A 21,207-nucleotide genomic window follows, 5' to 3' on the forward strand; every position below is an offset into this window, starting at 1 on the left:
TAGCATTATTGTTAACTCTTATGGCTCAGGGCTCCAGCTGCATGCCTGTAGGAGTCACAAGGTCTCTGTGTCTTATGTATAACTGAGAAGACCTATTCACCTTGGCCGCGTCTGGAGGCATGACAATGAATGAGTGGTCTGAGGTGATGCAGAAAATCCTTTCTTAATAGGTACTTGGTGTGCCTTGTGTGTATGTGGAGAGTCATAAGGCTCTGGGGTTAGGAAGGAATATTCTCTAGAATATTCTCTAGAACTTGCTGTGCAGCCTGATACATGATCCTCTTACTCTTACCATTGTATAGAAGTGGGAGCTATGTGTCTTCGTGGCAATATTGGTATCATCCACTTTGCCTGTGGCATGCTGATTAGTAATCTTCAGTGCAACTGGAGGGAGCTCAGTATGGAGAAATGTGTATGAATTTAAGTGGACCCTGTTTTCTTAAGTGGTTTTGAGATTGAAGTCTATGAACCATTTAATGAGTTGGTGATTTTAGGGGGTGGTGTTGTTGCTTTTTTCTTTGGAAGGCAAAGCAGTTATGTTTCTTTTTAGCAAAAATAGTTCTCTGCTTTCCACTGATAAATGGGGTCGTCATATAGCAGTACAGGATAATCTACATATTCCCTGTTCTCATCGTATAGCTGTTTCTGAAGACTGGATTTGCTGGTGCAGATTCATACTCACTGGAAATAATACAACTACCCAAGTCTGTTGTCAGAACAGAATATTGAGCGGCATATTATTAAATCAAATTAATAAAAATGCTTAAAAGAGAAGCTGCAACCAGCAGCTGAATGTAGAGCCGGTACTACCTGCATGTAGCAACACGAAGCAGGACCTGGACTGAAAGCACAGAAATGCATGTCTTTGTTAAAAGTGTAAGTGAAATATTTGTCATGAGCATTAGAAAGAGAATTGCTTGGGTTTTTGTTTGTACAGCTCCCACAAAAATAATGTCAACTTAAGCAAATTTTCGACACCCAACTTGTCACTACCTGTGACAGCTTGTGTAGAAATCACTGCAGCTGGGAAATCTCATGCCTGTGAATTTATGCTTAGATTGGCAGTTACTCCTAAAGACTGTGCCGTGCTTCGGAGATACCATTTTTGCTAGTCCAAACTGATACAAGAGATGTACTTTGCCTTGCTGAACTCCTACTGTAAAATGGCAGTGCCTAAGGTGTAATATTACCTTAATGATTAAAAAATGTTGGGCACAAGAAGAATGAGCAATTAATGCCAGGTTCCACAAGGAATCTGGGAGGTGGCAGAGGTCAGAACCAGGACATTCTGAAGATTCTTCCAAAGTAGTAATTACAAAACTCCTGGGTTTGGGGTTTTTTTTCTTAAAGGCTGGTTGTGTTCTAATGGCCCAGCAGAGGTTTAATAAGGCCCAGCCTTGGGTTTGCTCCCCTAGAGAGATGCTGTATTTTGCAGTGACTTTTCAAGAGCATCCTGTGAGGCAGTGAAACCTAAGTACTTTCCGTTTAGAGAAGGATTAAACTTTGCGCCACCTGCTTCTAGAAAGTTGAAGAGCTCTTGTAGGTAGGGAGCATCATTGCCCTTCACATTACAGATGATTAAACTGAGACATTTCAGTTACATGAACTGCCTGGAGGCAGTTAGATTCGGGACTCAAGCCAGGTCTAAGAGTTGGGAGGGTTAGGAGTCTGGAAGAAGTCATGCCCCTCAGCCTATGCTAGAGCTGGGAAGGTCATTTGCTCAGAGTGTTTATATCATCCAGACAGTACCAGCACTCCTTCCTGCAGTATGAGATGTTCCTCTGCTAGTGGGCGTTTCTGGCAGAGTGGTACTGGGGAAATCTTCCAGCATAAAGTAGATCCCCAGGGGACTACTGGTGGTACTTGTACTGACTTGCTGCAAGACCTTGGGTGGGGTGCCTCAGTATCATGTGCCCCGGCAGCGGAGGAAGGTTAGTCTTTTCCAGCTTGTTGAAGCCTTAGTAATTTAAGGTTTGTGAAATGCTACATAAATGCAAACTTACTGATGCCAGGAAATGGGGATATTCAAGGCATCTTTGCAGAGTGCCACTGCCTCTCCTTTGGCCTCTGCTCTTTCCTCCCTGTGGTTTATCTTATGGTTTTAATGCTCTGATCTCGTGAATCTGCCTTTGAGGATTCAGTAGTTGACTAAATGTCAAAATTGTTCTTGGTACAAGCATTTGTCTTTCGTCTTGTTTTATCAACAGGTGTCTGACATGGCCATACAGGCAGCAAAAGGAACATCTTCTACTCCTTGTCTTTGACACTTTGCATTCATGGCATTATGGAATGTGGGTCTGGAGACTCTGTATGGTGCTTTTGCATTAACAGGATTTCCTTTTGGTGTGAGCTTAACACCCATGACAGTTCTACCTTGTGTGTCACCTGGTTGTTCCTGCTATGGAGACAGTTCACAGAGAGGAGGAATCCCATTTGTTCCACAGAACCAGTGCACTTGATGCCACCCTTGTATAGTCAAGAGCTTCTCATCCATGTTTTTTGTTGTCTTCTACTTCTGAGAATCTACAAGATAACTGGCCTTTTTTTCCTTCATTTTCATGATTACCAGTAACCCATTGATTGTGCTACAATGTATGGAAATCAATGCTAGCTGTTACTTACCATTTTTGAGAACAAAGTAAAGGTTGCATCAGTTTGTGCCTTAATTAATTATCTATTTCCTGCCTTTTGAAAGTTTGAACTTGTGATTGTAATAGGGCACCCAGTAGCACAGGACAACTTTGACAATGCAAAGTTAAAGTTGTTTTTGTTGATGAATATCCTAGCTTGCTTAGATCTTGTGAAAGAGGTTGAAAACACATAGCAAATGGTTCTCAAAAGAGAAAAGATTGCCAGTGAGGTTTGGGAGGGGGAAGACGGGCTGAGATCAAAGATAATTTGCTGCTACAGACTGATAATAAAACACAAATCATTTGGTTTTGGAGCAACAGACTAAGTTCTTAAACATGTCAGATCAGTGTAGTCTCCAAAGTGGAGTGGGATACCTTATGCTATGAATGAATGCTGGAACAGTTGAGATAATTTCTTTTTTCTCCAAATTAAACTTGGTACAAATGCGCTTTGTTTTTCAGTTTTTTCCATGCTGAAACAAGCATTTGGAGGGGAGGCATAGACAGAGTGAAGAGCTCTTATGCATCTATATACATCTGACATCTCTAAACATCTGACAAGTTTATGTCAGCAGCTGAGGCTCAAACAGTTTATTCTGATAACATCCAGGTCTTTGCCCTTCTTTGAGTTCTAGAGCGACTAATCCATTGGTGAATCAACTTGAGAACAGCTGTCTTTTTCAGCCTTGGTGCTTTAAAGTAAATGGACTCAAGCTTCTCCGTTAGAGACCCCAGCAAAGAGTGAAATGAAATTCATTTCAATAAGTTGTCAGATTTCTTCTGCTTTGGAGAGGTGAGTACTAGACAAGCCAAAGGCATGTTGCTTGTCAACTTCTCACCCTGGTATCTTTCCAAATAAGTGGGTGAAATTTTTCACCCTAGCTTTTTGCAAGTATTTTTTTCTCCATGTTGCAGCTGCTTTTGACAGTTCCTTAGAGAACGAACTGAGTGGGCAGTGCCAGCTGTTCACAGTCAAGGGGTAGGTAAAAGTCCCTTGTGTTGAATATACAGTTGGAACTCACACATCGGCATTAAGATACAGGCAGTGGAAGGTCATGGGAAGTCTCCAATTTCTGATCAAACCAGCTTCAGCTTCCTTTATGATAGGAACTTCCTTCGAGTATCTAATAGTTTACTATGTAACAGCTGCATAGTCCAGGCATTCCCAAAATTTGAAATATTTTTTGTGTGGAAATGACCAATTCTTTTAAAAAAGGAATTGGGATTGGATGTACTGAACAAATTCACCACAGGCAGTGTTTGAGTAAATTAGTTGATTTTTTTTTTTTTACTCACAATCAGAATAAAATTGACAAATATAAACATTGTGATCCCAGTCAGGAAACTGCTTTATCCCTAATACAAACAAACAAACAAACCTTCCCTCTATCCAGAGAAACCTCTCAGACAATAAGCCATCAAGTCTAAATACAGTCCCAAATTTAAACAGGAAACTGATATTTTTGTAGTCACAGTGGCTGCCTCCTCCCATGTCCTCAGGCTCAAAAAAAGCGTAGATTTCCAATAGACGCATGGAACAGTTGTTATAAATGCTGTTCTTTTATGTCAACCCCGTAACTCGAAGTAGAAAATTAATTATTTTGGTCTGTTTAGATTACTCTCTCTGGTTTTCACCCTTGTTTAATAAAATCAGGGGAGAGGTCCTCCATGGGACTGTACCTCAGCTGACACACAGCATCCTCGTGACCTGGCTTGTCATCCTTGCTGACAGTGGTTCAGCAAGGATGGTTCAGACATGGCATTAAGCCATTCTCTGTAGCAGGTAAGACCCTATGTGCTCAGCTGGGGTTATCGCAGTGCCAGGCACGCCAGGCTGGGTGGGTGTCCATCTGTCCTTACCCTCTGCTCTAATGAGGTGCATTGCCACCTCAGCTTGGTCAGTTGGGTCATAGGAGAATGATATAGTTTAGTCCTGTCCAGCAGCAGTACTGGGAGAATTTATTCAGATGGAGTTTGCATTCCTTAAATAAATGAGCGACTGCATCAGCTTTCTTAGTATCTAAAGAGTGCTTAGAATATGGACCACTCACTGGGTCAGAGAAAAACTCCTGTTTTCTCACACACCTGTGAGTGAAGAGTGCAGTTCTGGCAGCCAGGAGCATCCAGGTTCTCCATGTATTAACTGTGAGCCCTCTTCCTTCTGAAGTTCTGCAGTGAATCTGACTGTTTTCAGAAGATGCTGAAGGGTCTGTAGAAGTACCTTTTCTACCAGATCTGGAGTTTTGTAACACTGTCACTCTCCTTCCCCTCCACTTTCACCCTCATAATTTCTTTCCACCAGGATACTATAATGATCATAAACAACTACATCGGTCAAAACAAAACACTGAATAAATATGAAGAGACAAAGATCTACCCCAAGCAGAAGTTTCATTCTGAAAAGGAAGCTCTGGAGTGTCCACAAAGTACTCTGAGAAGTTCTTTTCCTGTTGCAAGTGGTCAGATATTGTAATTTTAAAAGATCCTTATATTAAAACTAAACGTTTAAGTGAGGCTAAGAGGAATTTGTGAACCTGAAATGATAAAAGCCCCTGCAGCACTCTCAAAATGACAACTGTGAGGCAAAACTCACTTTGGCAAGACAGATTTATTTTCCAGGCTTTCATACAGTAAGACCTGGTACTCAGTTAGGCTTTAATTTCCATGGAAGTGAGCTGTGCCAGAAACTTCATTTAATGATGGGGTTTTTTTTTCCCCAAAACAATCATGTCCAACTTGGGTACTAAGGACTTGACCTTGGAGATTAGCAATGAGATACCATTTTCTGTATTGTAGAGGTACAGTTTCATTCTTGCGTCTCGCATAAATGCCTAATTTCAAGAGTCTGTAATAATTTGTACATGGACTTTGAGCTTTTTAGGGGAGAAAAAAGTAGTGCTGTAGTTTGTGGTCTCAGTGTTTGGAAGTAGGAGGAGTAATAGGAGCCATACACATTCCCCTGGTTAAATTTTTTGTATTCCTTTTAAAAACATCTTCAGCCAAACCTTCCCCTCAACTTTTTTCTTTCTGCCCTGCTATGCGCTGCCTGTCGGGGATGTGAAAATGATGGATCCTTATTTCTGGTAGCTCCTGTATGTTTTTTCAAAATGTGTGGGTGGCAGTGTCAATCTGAAGGCAGCAGTGGGTCCTGTGACTCTACTAATTCTGCATTAACCATCCATGTGACCTACAGCAGTGTGTGGCAGTGTCCTGACTCAGTTTCCTTGCATCCAAGGTGGGGATAACTGATTTTCTGTACAAAGTGTTTGGATCCGTGGATGGAAAGAACTGCGAAAGAGGCTAAGCACTGTAGCTTGTGAGTGGAAAATTGACCTCTAGTTAGCCTTCCCCTTCTTCTAAGTATACACTGTGTTTGTTTGATAGTGGAAATCTAATCCTTTGGGAACCACAAATTCCTATAACAGCTCTGATACTTATAAATAAAAACATACTCCTCATTACAAACAACATCAAAGCAATCGCAATATGGATTAAAATACACCCCACCCCCCACCCCCCCATACCGATATACAGCAATGTGGAGTTCAAATTAAGCCATTAGCAGTATCTCCAAGTATTTGGCAAAAGCAACCACACTTGTGTAGCTACAGGCGATGAAAGTCCCTACTACAAAAAGGGAGGGACAGGGTGAGTAGCCTGCACCGATCTAATTAGTCAATGAGGCACAAAGTATGTAAAATCTCATTATATATCACCAGGAAAATTTGGCTTGAGAAGTAAAGAATATGTAACTGATTTGTCCATGGGTGGGTTATTTGTGTCTTTGAATCTTCCAATAGGAAACAGGGTTTCTGAAAACACACATATGCACTTACATGTACACACATACAAATATGTAGGTATGTACGTACATATATATCTGTGTTTATACATATGCACACACATACATGTAGCCAGATCCTGAAACTCTTTCTCAGCCCTTACTCAAGGCATGCTTTCATGAGAAGGTTCCCGATAGGGACAAAGTTAAGATTATTTTTTTCATTCCTAATGAAGACTGTGAATCTTGCTAATGCCAGTCACAGCCTGAAAACACAGTGTGTGGCTGTTCCAGTATTACTAAACCCAGACGACGGGTTTGTCCCATTGCCCCAGGCAGTGCAGTTCATGTATGAAACAGCTTTTCTCCCTAAAGATCTGCTTAAAAATGGAGACTTAAAATGACTTTTTATAACTTGCCTTTTGCCCTTTTCTTTTAAGCCTTTCGGGGATTCATGTTACATTTTTTAAATTTCTCTGAAACTCAGAATACTTGAAACATTTATATTAGAATTTAAGCCAAGATTCCCACCCAGTCCCTCTCAAGAGCTGAAGATTTAAGTAAAATGCCAAATAGTACAAGTTACAAAAGACCCCAAACAAACAAAAAACCCCCCACAACACCCAAGCAGCCACCCACCAAGCCCCAAAGCTAAATAGACAAAACAAAAGGGGAGAAGGAGAGACAGAGGCACTGAAATGAAGAGACTAGTTCAGTCTTAGAGGTGGCCAGTAGCAGGAAGAAGGAAGAAGTCTTCCCACTCTAGCATCCCATTTCTTCCACACATGCAGTAAAACAGGTTTGTGAGTCTCTAGAAGTTTGTAGAATCAGGAGGGATGGGATTTGGAGAAAGTGATGAGGTTATCACTGCAGGTGCAATTAGTGATTTAGTTCTTGTTTGCAGGGTTCTTTAATAAATATTTAATGTTGGCTATGTTCCAACCGCATTCAGTTCTGCCCTTTCCTCCACTTTTCCATGCTGACAAGATAATTTGTTTAATCCCATTCTTGAAGAAGTTGTTCCCATTCTTTAATTTAGATGTTAAAACCTGTGTTGACCTAGTCAAGTTCTTTTTTATCAAAACAAAGCAGGAGTCATTCTTTTTCCTTGCTTGCTTTCTCAGCTTTCCAGTGCATCTCTTAAGGGGAATTTGGATGTATCTTACATGCTTCCCCTTTTGTCCTTTATTTCTACCTACCCCGCTTCAATAAACAAACATCATTCTGGAAATGAAGTATGAGTGCACTGGGAAATCGGGATTTTTGTTCCCTCTTTGATAAGTGAAGACCAAGGCCAGAAACTTCCCCCAGTTACCACTTAATAGGTGGGTACAGTGATGATAATTTCTGTAACCTGCTACAAAATCTGAGGGCACATTAATGGTCTTAGCAGCTGTGTATGCAAACATCCTGTGAAGGACAAGATTATACATGTTTAAAATGTGTTTCATCCCACTTTATGGAAGAACTCTTAGAGGAATTATGAACATTATCATTTCCCTGCTCCAGCTACATGAAGCTTACCTCCCTACCCTACTGTGAGTGTCTGTCCTCTGTCTGAGGGAACAAGAGACTTCCAACATTACAGAGTACATACAGCCTCCGTGTTATACTGATCCTCATCCTTGTCAGTTAAAGATGGCATTATCTTTTCCATCAGGTCAATAAGCTGTTTTCACAGAAGCAGCCCTTCTTTGTCCTGTTATGCAGCCTGTTCTTCAGGAGATGGCATCTTCTGAAAGGCAGGTCCAGTAGGTCTACTGGTCCCCAAACTAGACAGAACTGCAGCTGCTTAGCTTATGGCAGTCTTTGTGTCTTTATTTTCTCTGCTCCAGCCAGACAGGTGGACTCAGCCACCTTTGCATCTGTCACTCTGGTTCTCCTTTGCTTCCCTCCCTTGAGCTCTGCTGGGACACAAGTTCTCCACACAACTCCTCCTTTTACTCTGGTTGAGGAGGTCATGGGATCCTGGTCATATCAGAATTGACTTGGTGAAGAGGAGAAAGATCCTGTGGCTCTCAAAAGTTGAGGTGACTACAGTCAGATCCCACAGTTCTGACTGGGTGTTGCTTGCAGTAAACTGGCAAAAAAACCCCTCTTTCCTTCTCCCCAGAACAAGAAGTACATATCTGCTGGTCCCTCTCAGAGACTGCAAACTAACCAGGTCCCATCTTGAGCTCTTCCTGAGCAGTGACCACAACTTGCCATGTTAAAATAGAATCTAGAAAACAACAAAACTGTGTTGCTGGTGTTTAAACTTGAGCCTGGATCTGCAGAAAGAAAAAAAATTATGCATCTGTGCCACTGACATGGCACCAAACTACCCAGGAGTTATTGAGGCTTCACAGCTACTTTGAGAATTCTCTGCTCTATGGGGACGGACACATCAGAGCATAGAGGAGCTGTACTGCAAGGTATTTACTATTTTCTGGGACTAAATCTCTGATCCTCAGTTGCCCTGTCTGATACCTGTGCCTATCTACAGATTGTTTTCATGATTGTTGACATGGGCAGCCATATTTCAAATGCATTTATCAGCAGAAAGCATCCAGGTGTGTGCTCACATACACAAGTGTGTCTCTAATTACTGTTTGTTTCTGAACACACAAGTCAGCTTTGTCTTTCCAAAACTCAGATGATTGACGTTAAATATCACAGTGGAAATTACTTATGCTGTTTTTTCAATCTGTGTCAGAGTAGAAGTCTGTTGGGTGGTCTCTGGCTTGCAACTCCTCATTGATGTTGTTCTATCAGCAACGGTGAAGGCACTAGGAGTACCTCAGGGAAAATACTGCATCAGGTAGACTTAATTGCTGGAAGGCTACATGATATGATGACTTTCTCCTTTTTTAAGAAGGAATTCTGATGCTGATGTGTATCACTGTTGAAGCTCACATCACAGACTAATTACTAATACTTGTTTTCTCTCTATGAACAGTGCTAAGCAGAACTGTATCAAGATGCAGCTGGCTGTAGGTTTTTCCTTCCCATAGGGTAATGGAGACCGTAAAAATTCTATTTTATCCATAGCTATTTAGAGAAGTCTTTTTTGGTCCCCAGAGAGCCTTCTGAATGGTTTGTCTGATTGGAGAATGCCTTCATTGCCACTTTATTGTAATTAAGAGTGTGTGTTTTTTGGGTTTGCAGCTATTTGTTTTTGTAGCTATTTCAAAGTATTTTACAATGGAGTTGTAAACCACTACTGGTGAAATGGTGAATAGAAATGAATCCCTTTCAGCTAATTATAAATAAATAATAATAAATAAATAAACCCACAAAAACCAGATGTGCAGGTGGACATCTGAGGGCCTAGCTTTGTGATGAGGCTGGTCTCATCCCTGAAACTCTTACATCCTTTCATTCTGTGCTTTCCACTGAATGGTACATTTGAATCTCATATATTCATACATCACATACATTCATGAGATTTCCCCCCGAGCCTTCTCTCCTCCAGGCTAAACAGGCCCAGCTTTCTCAGCCTTTTCTCATAAGAGAGATGGTCCAGTCCCTTAATCATTTTCATAGCCTTTTGCTAGACTCACACCAACATGTCCACATCTCTCTTGTGCTGAGGAGCTAAGAACTGGACGCAGTACTCCAGGGGTAGCCTCACCAGTGCTGAGTAGAGGAGAAGGATCGCCTCCTTCGATCTGCTGGCAACACTCCTAATGCAGCCCAGAATACCATTAGCCTTCTTTGCAGCAAAGGCACATTGCTGACACATGTTCAACTGGGTGTCCACCAGGACCCCCAGGTCCTTTTCTGCCAAGCTGCTTTCCAGCTGGGTGGCCCCCAGCATATATAGGTGCCATGGGTTGTTCCTTCCCAAGTGCTAGACTTTGCAGTTCTCCTTGTTGAACTTTACAAGGTTCCTGTCAGCCTGATTCTCCAGCCTTCATGTACAACCTTTGAATGAACATTCAAACGCAATTTAATTTCAGCTAAGAGATCACAGGATTGGCAGAAGGGGTTGAAGAAACTGTAGACATATGTTGGTGCATACTATGTAGAAATGTGTTTGATTTAACATGGGTGTGACCATGTCATTGACCTTACTGCAGAAAAGGCTAAATGAAAAAGCAGTATTATGTGTGCTTCAAGTTCTACTTGACTGTTTTGTCCAAGGGTAATCAAGAAAAATATATTTATATGATGTAGAGTGCATTATGCCCACAAAAATAAACTAATGGTCAATATATATAGTTCTTCACCATATTTCTATCATTTTAAGCAGTTGACAACATCCAGTTGTTTTGAAAGGCTGAAACTGGAATGCAGGAGAAGAGTCTGCCTTTCTTGTGCTTCAGAGTGGCTCATTCAAGTTTCCTTGCTAGCTACAGCTTTAAAGTGTTTCTTCAGTTGGACTTCAATCACACAGGCCCCAGGTCACCTGATAGCATACATCCTGGGTCAGGCAGGAGTGCTGTGTTTCTGATGCATTACCCAGGGTACACAACACTGGTGTAAGTTCCTTATTATGGCAGCTGTGGAAAGACAACGCATGATGTGGTATAAAACTCACTGATACAAACCTAGCCCTTCAGTGCTTTCTGAGTAAAATTGGTGGAAAAAAAATTCGTAAGAGCACTTTGCTTCAGGTGGCCATGGCATTTCTGATTTGGAGATGAAAGCCTTCAAACCAGATTTACACCGAAGTGTTGAGATTGGTTTAAGTCAGCACTATAGCTGAGAGACGACAGGAAAAGAAGTTCATTTTACCCTGAATCAAATCCTTGGTCTGTCTGACTGTGCAGCCACAGAAATGCATATGCTGGTGTAGAAGGAAATGAGAATGAGCTGCAAAGGCTGATGGGTAGGAGAGGTTCTTGGACCATATCTTCTAGTGACTTAAAATGATCATGAAGTTGTGGGGCTATTGTGTCATAAAATTATAGCCTCAGCTTACGTTGAGAGAGGTAAATGAACATCTTAAACCTTTACCCCTGGCTTCAATTTTCTCAAGTATATGGAGCCAAGCATTCACCTGGGGAAAAAACCTTAACCCTTCTCATGGGATACCTGTCAAATAACACTGGCTTTTGTAGCTCTTAATCCAAAGCAAGAGAAGCAGCAGGTTGAAGAACTTTTTCCTAGGAAACTGTTGTGGATTAGCCCCAGTTGGCAATTAAGTACCACACAGCCACTCGCTCACCCTCCCCTGCCGCCGGTGGGATGGGGGAGAGAATTGGAAGAGCAAAAGTAAGAAAACTTGTGGGTTGAGATAAGAACAGCTTAATAATTGGAACAAAATAGTAATAATAATAAATGTAATGAGAACGAAAAGAACGAGAGAGCGAGAGAGGAACAAACTCAGGGAAAAAAACAAGTGATACAACCACTCACCACCTGCCAACTGATGCCCAGCCAGTCCCCAAGCAGCGATCGCTGCCCCTGGGCCAACTCCCCCAGTTTATATACTGAGCATGATGTCATATGGTATGGAATAGCCCTTTGGCCAGTTTGGATCAACTATCTTGGCTGTGCCTCCTCCCAGCTTCTTGTGCGCCTGGCAGAGCATGACTAGCTGAAAAGTCCTTGACTAGTGTAAACATTACTGAGCAACAACTAAAACATCAGTGTGTTATCACTATTATTCTCATACGAAAATCCAAAACACACCAGTATACCAGCTACTAGGAAGAAAATTAACTCTATCCCAGCCAAAACCAGGACAGAAACATATCAAATACTTTAGCAATGAGAGCCAGGAGAACCAGTTTCTTGCCTTCACATACCTCTGACAGAAGCAAGCAAAGGGAATTGGAAATCTTAATACATATTTATAGGGGTACTAACTTGCGAAGAAATAATACAGTTTGAGTTACCATACTTCAATTTTTCTTGGCTGGAAAATGGTAAGAATTTTTTTTCTTTTTACACAAAAATATTTTCAGAAAACATTATTTGATTATGTAACTGTTTCCACAGAAGCAGCTTTTAGATTCATTTTCCAGGAGAATGTGATTTCTTTTCTAATATTAGATGTCTGATTCCTAAATGGACTTCTCTGAATACCCCTGCAACATCTTTCAGTTGTGCCATTGACCTCTTCTGAGCTGAGAATAGGCTTCTCTCTAATTCATTGTTTAAAAAATGAAGAAAAGTTTGTATTGGCTTCTTTGTACTGAGGTGAACTGCTTCTTTCTTTTTGAAGCCTTAGTTCAGGCAAGGCTGACATAGCTAGGTTGGAACCGAACACAGCAGAGGTGAATACTTCTGTGTCACTCAAGCAACATCAGGAGTGATCCAGCCCTCCTTGTAGAATGACTTAAATTATAGTGTCCATCCCTCAGGACCAGATTAATGTTTTAGAATTCAAGGAACCAACCTGGCAGTTAAATTAGCTGGGGTTTTCTATGAAATGTTAGTAAAGGCTGTCATTTCCAGTTAAAGCTAAATCCCTAATAGTATTCGTGTTAATGGATGAGGCCAGCGAAAGAGGCTAAGTTTAAAATAGCCTCATGCTTTTTTGCCTTGTTACAGTTTATAATTTTAAGTACATAAAATTTGATTATTTTAACAAGGTTAAAATAATTATCTGTAATGTACATTGAATAAATTTCCTTTAGGATTAAATTAAATGAGCATATTTTGTTTGCAAATCTAAGTATTTGTAGCTCAGATCCTTGTTCAGAAGTAACCTTTTTTTGGTGATTGTTCACTTTTTTTTTTGTTTCAAAATAAATGCTTATTTCAGGAATTTAATGCAGAATTTAGGGTTTTTTTGTGTGTTTTCATAGGCAGCTTACCAATGATTCCTTTAAGCTTTTTTTATTGTTGTCAGAAGTTCCAGCAGGTTTAAATAAAGCTTAAGCATATGTTTCTGATTAATTTGTAAGCTTTCTGTAGGAATATTGGAAAGTAGACTGATAATATGACTGCAAATATTTTTGTTTAATTTAGAATGCATGCTTTTATGCTGCTTTCAAAAAAAAAAAAAGCAGTATAATGCCATATATTCTTAAAGATACTCACACAAACAAGTGCTGTAGTAGAGTTATGCCTTTATGTTACAGTAGCAGATAAAAGTTGCATCTAAGGTGAATGCTGTTGTGTTTACTGCTGTACATGCATATCATATTTGGCAGAGTTCCTCCAAAACCTTTAATATTGTACAGTATTTGCATTTGTCTCCATTCTCCCTTCCTTTCCACCTCTTATTTCTCTGTCTATTGGAAGTACTATAAACCAGAAATGTCATGTTCAGTCTAGATGCAGACTCTGCTTACTACTAATGAGACACACAGCTTTGGGTGTGCGTTAATCAGTTCCAACTCTCTCTCTCTTCTTGTACTTGAGAGTTGCATTGTTTGAAGAGGCATTAGCAAGGAGAAGTGGGTGCAGCTGATTATCTCCTGTGATCCCTTGTATTTGAGAGTGTGAGTACTGCTAAAATCATACTTGAGCTCAGGGGCAGAGAGGATTCTAATTTGGAGATTCTTCCCCTCCTAATTAGGATCAGAAGGTAGGAAACACTTTGCTCAGATGATCATTTCCAGTCTTTCTTTCTAAGGCAACTTTTACTTGTTCTTTTCAGGATTTCCTATTACATTATTGAGTTAGAACTTAAAAAAGGGCATCTGGGGTCAGGCCAAAGTCGATCTACTCCTAGTATCTGACTCCAACAGTGAACCAAAACAGGTATCTACAGAAGAGGAAAAGCTGGGTATTGCATACACTATTTACCTGAACTACTCGCTCAACTTTCAAGTGTTTTTAAGCTCAAGGGTTTTCCCTTGACATGGCAAGGCAACAATTGTTCGGTATAGTTTGGGTGCCTGGGAGCTAAGAGTTTAGTGATCAGCATTTCTGTCTTTGCCCTTTACCTATATTAAAATGTACTGTTAGAGGAGTGTATTTCTGGCTCACATGAAATGCTTTAATGTACTACTCCATCACTATTGTTCTAGCCTGGGCTGCCATGGTTGCAGTTGCTTGTATGCTACAGAAACAACTATTTTAGAAATAACCATCCTTCTAAAAACAAGCCCTCCAATCCAAAACCATAAAAATATGGTTACTGGTATTTCATTGTCCTTTTCTTGCAAGCCCAATCTCCTGTAATACCAGGTTTTCAGTTGTGCTGGCCTTCAGGGAGGGAAATACTGTCATTAATGAATTCTTTTAAAAAATTTATAGTTCAAATTCACATAGATTTTTCTCTCCAGCCCTTTAAAACTGAATCCTAGTTTTCTGCTGAACCTTTCTAGGCTTAGAAGCATCATCTTGCAATCTCTGTTTGGAAAGATGAGGTTTTGCCCCAATCCAGTGTTTGCAAGGTCAAGGGAATACAGGGCAGAAAGATAAATCTTGGAGTGCAAGCAGGTGGAATCCTTGCCTCCTCTGCAAGTTCAGGGTAAAAAAACTGTGCTCTTCTCCCCTGTCATCAGGCTCCTCACCTTTCACACATAATAATTTGAAAGTGAGCCTGGAGTTTTGGATTTTAGTTATTGCGGGAGAGAGTCATTAGTGGGCAGATTACAGATGAGAGGTGGTGTTGGGTCAGTTTTTATTGCTTGGCTTTGCAGACATGCCCTGTGGGTGACTCAGTCACATGCACAGATTGTATTTTGCCCCTTTCACCTGGGATTGAGTGTCTTCAAATAGTGCTGGTTTCACATTAATATGAGCTTTTGGGGCATTTGCATAGGAATAAGAGAGCACAAGCTTTATGATTTGTTTCTAATTAACTGTCAGCCCTCTAAGGTACAATTATCAACGATATAACATACAAGTCTTCAATTATTTAATGTATTTATTATTTTAGAATATGTCCCCCAATTAATTTTAAGTATACAATCACTCCTACTGTTTCAAAAGGAAAGAACTCCTCTTGTTACCATGTAAGGCACACTATAGACATACCTTTCCCATGGGTCTGTTACATCGCTGACGATGGTGTTACAGAAGTTCTTTGCACCAGTGGCTGCAGGCAGTCCCTGCCCTCCCTCTATCATAGTATGTTCCTGCTCTGTTCTGGCTGGCATAGCAGTCTGTGCAAGCACATAGAAAACCACAGCAGGGAACTGATCCAGCTGAAAAATAACCAGCCAAAAAGGTTCATATTTTTCAGTCTGATATGTTTTCTGCCACACAAGTAGTTGTGCTGACATGGCAAGAAGGTGTCAGTGTGAACAGGGGAATGAGGGGCCATAGGCAAGGTGGCATCTGCTCGAACTGGCCTGAGCAGCACTGCCTGCCAAATTTTAAGCTGTGCTCTGAAAGATGAATTAGCTTGGCTCCTTTCTTTGGTATTGAGAAGCAGTTTGAACAGACAAGGCAGGGTTCAGAAAAGAGGAAAAAATTTTATCTGTGTTATGCACATGGAGAAATAATGTTTGGAGAGATTTGGTGACTTACTTGAGGTTACACACTGGGGTCCATCTTTAGTGTTTGAGCCATAAAACCAAACCATCCTCCCAATACCCAACTTAACTGCTCAACTTCGAATAGAAAGGACTCTTAGGTACTTTTCTTTTGGAGTGGAGTTCTTAATTATGATCTTAGACCAGCCTGATAAAGGCAGAGAAGAAGCTTGCAAGTTGCAGCTGACTCTAGCTAACTTCCTGAAGACGTTGTGTATGTCTGCTCTTCTCCCATCAGTAGATGCTAAATAAACCTCTTTTACTTACTTATGTTGGGGTACAGGGAATCATGCCCCAAAAATCTGTCTTGTAAGCTGAAAGGACATCCTAAATTTCAGCTAAACTTTTGACTCCACTATTTCATATTGGTTTGATCTAGGAAGCTCTTGATGAACAACCTTACTTAGGTCTACTCTCAGGAACCTTCTACACATCTCTCTCTCTCTCTGCTGATTAGGCCTAGGGCCTTGGATTGAAAATAAGCTGTATGATATGGACTGAAGAATTTATATTCTTTTGAGTGAAACCAGCCCTGTATATGAACCCTGGGGAGGCTATTTAGTTATTTATGTTTCTTCCAGTAAGTGGAAAATATTGCACATTAACCTCACTTGAAAGGTGAGGTTATTTGGTGGCATTTGCCACCTGGCAAATGCTCTCACTTACCTGAGAATGGGAAGGGAGGCACTGTGGTGTGGTGAATCCAATGCTAGGTTGTCCCTTGAGTCTCTCGAGTTCTCAGTGTTGCTTGATGATTCAAGGCAAGTTCTTTCCTATGCCTCCGTTTTCCTGTCAGGAGAACAGGATGGTGTTATTTTTCTTTTTGTTAAAGTACACTGACCTCGTCTGGTGAAAAAGCTGTTTAAGAACTGGGGTGGGACAGTTAGCTCATACAATTGTGAGATCTATGTGAAAAATGTAAGATTCTGGGCAATTCAGCTCATGGTCTGACCTCCAGAGAGGGTGGCTGAAGAGAGAGCAATGTAATGGAGCATCTTCCTGTGTTACAAAAGAGTTTGAGCTTCACCTGCAGAAGTAGTGGCACCCTCTCTATGCAAGACCACAAAACACATTCTGTACCACAGTCATCGGAGACAGGGCCTTCAGCTGTGCAGGACTTGGTTTCCTGTGGTGAACCTAATGGACTGAGCTTCAGAACATCCTCTAAGGGTCTGTCTGTCCTGCCAGGCTTTGGCCTGAGAAGGAAAGGTAGCTTTATTTGAAAACAAATCAAGATTGTGCTGGCCAAAAGTTATGTGTTTTGCCTTTTTAACCATTTGCAGGGGCAGGAGACCATCTGGTAACTACATTTGGTTGATAAACTCTGAATGCTACCTTGCATAACTTACTAATGTTAATAGTGTCTCAAATAAATATGATTGATAGTATTGCTTATCCCAACTGACAGTGGAGTGTAGGCATCTTATTAAGGCAGGAGGAGTCTTGCCGTGATCTGTACTTTCAGCAGATACATTTCAGCTGTGAGAGGCCTGTGCTGAGGTACCTGACTTAGTTCTGCAGGAGCTAGCAATGTAGTTGTGTTAACACAGTATCTTAGCCTGGGCCCTGTACAGCTGTTGATACTCCAGCTAACTGTGGACAACCTAGTTTAGGTTTCTGTGCGTGGCTTTTACTTGTGCTTTCTTGACATACACCCTCTACACGGTGGTATGTAAGACTGGATTTATTGGATTAGTCTAATGCAGTGTTTCTATAAACGGTACAAATAGGAGGGAATCTTGATCAGAATTTGCTGTTTACTTGGGCCAGGAGGTTTCATGAGATGAGGAACTGAGTGAGTATTTGTAGATGCATACAGGAGTCCTTTAGACTTTCATTGCCTCCCTCCAAGGAGGCATTGTATGCCTGCTGCCTTTGGTTGTATTTGTACTGGATTAGTATTTCATCTGTCTCCCTTTGATAGAAATATTTGTTTAATGAGAGAACTTTGATTCAATTTCTGAGGAATAACTAAGGGAGGTACATGAGACTTGGCTAATCCGTTATTAAATGAGGATAAAAGCATCCATTCTTCAAGGTGTAGTGCCATGAATAGATGGACATGTCAACTAATCTAGGGTCTATTCTTTTAACCTTTGACTTCCAATGGAATTCCTATATGTGACTCTTCTGGTGACTTAGAGCATAAAGGATTCATCATTTGGCTGTCTGAAGCACTGTATGTGCCTATCTCAGTATGAAGAGGATGTGAAGAACTACAAGTGGCTTCTGATAATTGCATTGTGGTGAGGTTAAGAAAATGAAAATGTTACATTTCTCCAAGGAAAGACTAAGAAGCTGAGTTCTGAGCCAGAGGTCCCACTATGATGGACAAAACACTTCTAGTTTAATCTTAGTTTACTGTGGACAGAGGTTGACTGCATGAGACCTAGCATTGTATGTAGAACAGAGATGGAAAGATGACAAGAGGAGGTCATGACTAGACCAGTATTTCTCAATCAATTGTTCACGGACCTCTCATTGTCTGTAAGATAAAAGATGATTTAAAAAAAAAAATTAAAAATCCATGTATATTTGGGTAAGCAAACAAAAAGGAGAAAAATAGGAGTAGTAAGTACTACATTTAGCTTAATTTTTATTTCACTTCAAGTTAATGTTAGCATGGTAACATTGGACAGGAGGCAAGTCTTTGGAAAGGTTGGCCAGCACTGGTGCCACTTTCTACTTCACGATCAAGTGTAGCTGTTATTCTTGACATCCTTTTGACTTTTTAAGGAATTCTAGTTGGCTACTGAAATTGCTGATTTGTTTTTTGGACTCAAAAGTTTACCACAATTTTTTTCTCATATCAAGCTCCTTATTTTATTTTTCCTTCATGTTGTACATATAGGTTATAAATGTGCTTGCAGTCCCAATTTCATCAGCAGGAGTACAATATAGTAAATATTTATATGATGTGCTATTTCCACAGACTTTTTATAGAGTTGGGAAGATGTTTGGATTTGGAAAGGAGAGGGTAAAGATCTTACAGAACTATTCAAATTCCTTTGAAGAAAAGGGAAATCAGGAGAGAAGTGAGAAAAATTAAGATAGGTGCATTTTAAAAATATTATTGTAAAAAGTTTAAATTCTTCTTCACCTTTCCCAAACTAGTTAACTAGAGGTTGGAAAGGCATATTGTTTTCATAATGGTTCTTAGCTAAATTTCAGAGTTGTTGCATGCCCCTTCAAACTTAACTCATGGTGATCAGCATTTCAGAATGAAAAAGTATTTACAGAAGGTAAAAGTTCCCTGAAGTGTATTAAATAAGCAACTTTTACCTAAAAATAAAACTGAAATACTAATTCAGTAGATCCTCTATGTTTTAGCCACCAGTTGCCATAAATTATTATGAGAATGTTTGTGTTTAACTTTTTCCCTTTTTAAGGTGTTTTGAAGCATGCCATCATGTTCAAATGTCTCTTAGAGTAGGGAAAAGAATATGCAAGAAAAGGGTTGTGGTGTGTCACTACGTGTATTTGCAAATGGCAAATTGATATCCACAGTTGAGTAGAGGTGTTTCAGTCACGATGTTGTATAGATTTGTTCTCCATGCTCTCTTGGTTCATAGCTTATTCTAAATGTAGGTGGGTGCTGATACTTTGCAACTGGCAACCAATACTAACACCTAAGCAACGTGGCAGTTCAGAAAATAATAATAAAAATGTACATCAACATCAAAACTTACCTGAAATGAGAATGATCTAACAGAAGAGACACAATAGTACATGTAGGATTAATCTGTGAAATGTAATAACAGTAGAAACCTGATGAATTTTGTTTATGAGGCAGCTTTTACCAGGTAGCCTAAATATTGTCAAGGTAGACAGAAATTATTGACAACAATGAGGAACTGCTTTCTAAATTCTCGAGTCTTACTCCAGTGTTTGAGGCAACAGAGTGCTAAGAGACTCAAGTAGTCTTTTTCTGTGGAAAATGACCAGATGTATCTGTTGTCCATCCATCCCCCCCCTTTTTTGATATATGGGGTCTGGTACTGTTTGTTTTAATGTTATTCTCTTTTCTGCTTGCCAGTGTCTGCCAATACATGCCTGGCATTAAGCCCCTTCAGACAAAAAAAAAAAAAAAAAAAAGGACTTCGCTTTTATCCCAAAGCATTAATGAATGGCTTATATTCAGCTGAATATAGGCTGTGGTACAGACTGCTCACAGCTGCTTCACTCTTCTGTTTTTGGGGCAGGCTTCTTTACCCTCTGGAGTTTTCCACTTCTCTCCATTTTTCTTTGTCTTTTTCTTTGCCTGTTGACTGCCACCCACATGAGTTGTCTCACAAGTTCTTTCTCCAGCCAAAGACAACTAAGCATTGTTCACTTGAGATGCCTGCTTAGAGTCTTCCAGTGAGAATCATTAGAAGCCATTCACAGAATCACAGAATGGTTGAGGTTGGAAGGGACCTCTGGAGGTCATCTGGTCCAACTCACCTGCTCAAGCAGGGCCACCTAGAGACAGTTGCCCAGGACCATGACCAGACATCTTTTGAATATCTCCAAGGATGGAGGCTCCACAACCTCCCTGGGCAACCTGTTCCAGTTCTCAGTCACCCTCAAGGCAAAAGAAAATGTAGCTCTCTTCTTCCACAGGGGAAGAGGAATTAGATCCACAAGAGAGGAGTCATAGACCCACAAGCCCACAACATGGGTCTCCTAATAATATGGCAGTCATGTCTTTTTACACTTGCCAACCTGCTATGTCTGCTTACTGCTCACATAGTGATTTATCTCAGCCCAAGAATTGGTTTCCATTTGACTACAGCTTTGTCTGTAGCAATTGAATACATTTTGGTTTATCTTAATAAATTAAATATAGGAGCAAAGTGTCCGAGTTCTCTTTGTTGTTCTTTCCAAAGACATCCTATATGTATGCTGAATAGATGTTTTTTTCACAGGTGCAACTGAAATATAACTTGACTACATGAATCATGCTGATGTGTAGAATTTAATTGCATTGTTTTACTTTAATCTTCTTCAAAGAGCCAAGAGCTTTTGAGTGTTATATTTGGAAATATTTGTTAAATCATTTTCCATAGACTGCAGCAGCATCTAAAAAAAAAAAAATTACACCTTATCACCTTATCATGTTTTTTGTGTAATTCAGTTCATTAAGCTGTTTGATGTTGATTTCATTTTGCCCACAACAGATTTTAGCTGAGCTTGGCGATGCCTCATTAAGAGATTTGTCATTGAAGTCTTAAGATTAATAAGGGGCTTTTAGTGTGTGCCTCTGTTCAAGGGGGGCTTTCAGTGTTTCATATGGAAAACACAGGAGATTTAGTGTTCAATCTATCCTTTGACACAAGTCAAGACCCCTTTATCAGTTATAGAAAGAGCACAAAAATCCCTGAGTAGAAAAAAGCCTATTCTAGTCTCTTTGTGCTAAATGATAAGGAATGCACCTTAACAACTTCCCTTT

General features: G+C 40.3%; 1 protein-coding gene across 3 annotated transcripts in view; it reads left to right on the forward strand.

Annotated features, from left to right (window-relative positions):
* The window catches only part of LRP5 (LDL receptor related protein 5), a 170,418-nt gene that overhangs the window by 93,156 nt on the left and 56,055 nt on the right, over positions 1-21,207 (forward strand). The window lies entirely within an intron of this gene.

Source organism: Mycteria americana, chromosome 5 (genome assembly GCF_035582795.1).
Source record: "Mycteria americana isolate JAX WOST 10 ecotype Jacksonville Zoo and Gardens chromosome 5, USCA_MyAme_1.0, whole genome shotgun sequence".
NCBI classification, from domain to species: Eukaryota; Metazoa; Chordata; class Aves; order Ciconiiformes; family Ciconiidae; genus Mycteria; species Mycteria americana.